This window comes from Schistocerca cancellata, chromosome 2, assembly GCF_023864275.1.
Source record: "Schistocerca cancellata isolate TAMUIC-IGC-003103 chromosome 2, iqSchCanc2.1, whole genome shotgun sequence".
NCBI classification, from domain to species: Eukaryota; Metazoa; Arthropoda; class Insecta; order Orthoptera; family Acrididae; genus Schistocerca; species Schistocerca cancellata.
In genome coordinates this window covers 960,922,157-960,923,257 of record NC_064627.1, presented here as the reverse complement: position 1 = coordinate 960,923,257, position 1,101 = coordinate 960,922,157, and the positions used below count along the sequence as shown (strand labels likewise).

Here is a 1,101-nt window from a genome sequence, read left to right as displayed (position 1 = left end):
AACATAATGATAATGGGTGCATGACTTGTGACAGCGTGATGACGGTGTAATAGAAAGGGGATACAGCTAGTGGTGTCATGGGTGTGGTACTACCAACATAACTGACATCACGAGTGTTCTAAAAAACTAAACTCCTTCCGAACACGTCATAAAAACCCAACGGTACTGACCGGCCGTCGTGTCATCCTCAGATTGACGTCACTGGATGCTGATATGAAGGTGCATGTGGTCACCACACCGCTCTCCTGACCGTATGTCAGTTTCCGAGACCGGAGCCGATACTTCTCATTCATGTAGCGCCTCAGTTTATCTCACAAGACCTTAATGCACCCCGTGTTCCAACAGTGCTCGGCAGATCGGATGGTCACCCATCCAAGTGCTAGCCCAGTCCAACAGCGCTTAACTTGGGTGATCTGACGGGAACCGGTGTTACCACTGCGGCAAGGCCGTTGGCATCACGAGTGTTGGTGAAAGAGCGCTGAAATTGTCATACCTATACTACTGATGCCGTGACCAAACTGTAGCCCCTTTGTTTTAGGAATAAAAGGTCAGCGAGAATAATGAGTAAATACTTTCAGTAATGTCTAACGTACCTTATACTGAACACATGTTACAGAAAAGTATCGTACGAGTGGCATTTAAGACAAACAGTAGTCTATAATTTAAACTACGTCATTGATATTACAAATAAAACAGAGAAGTGCCCAACAACTGCTGTCAGTGAAATTACAGATCTAGACCTCAAGAAGGAATGCTTGGGGCAAACTGCTACGTCATTTGACGTTTGTTTTAACACACACACACACACACACACAAGCGAAACAAATCTAATCTGCAGGACTCTAGTCAAGTTCAAATCTTCATTCATCATGGCCCTCCTCAAATGACCATCTTGCAACATTATATTACCAAATTTTTTATTAGTGCACAAAATTAATTGTGATTATGGGACAAATTTTTGAATGTGACGATCTAGGAGTTTAAAGGGTTTTTGTAAAAATATTTTTGCGTTTTAAGAAATTACGAAAAATCAGTTTCTCCGTCCCTGAGAAGGTCAGGCGCTGTTAATTTTGTGTACCTGTCAATAACTCTTTGTCTTGG

General features: G+C 42.3%; 1 pseudogene; it reads right to left on the bottom strand.

Annotated features, from left to right (window-relative positions):
* Window positions 1-336: 336 nt before the first annotated feature.
* On the bottom strand, window positions 337-454 carry LOC126163609 (5S ribosomal RNA; annotated as a pseudogene).
* Window positions 455-1,101: the final 647 nt, after the last annotated feature.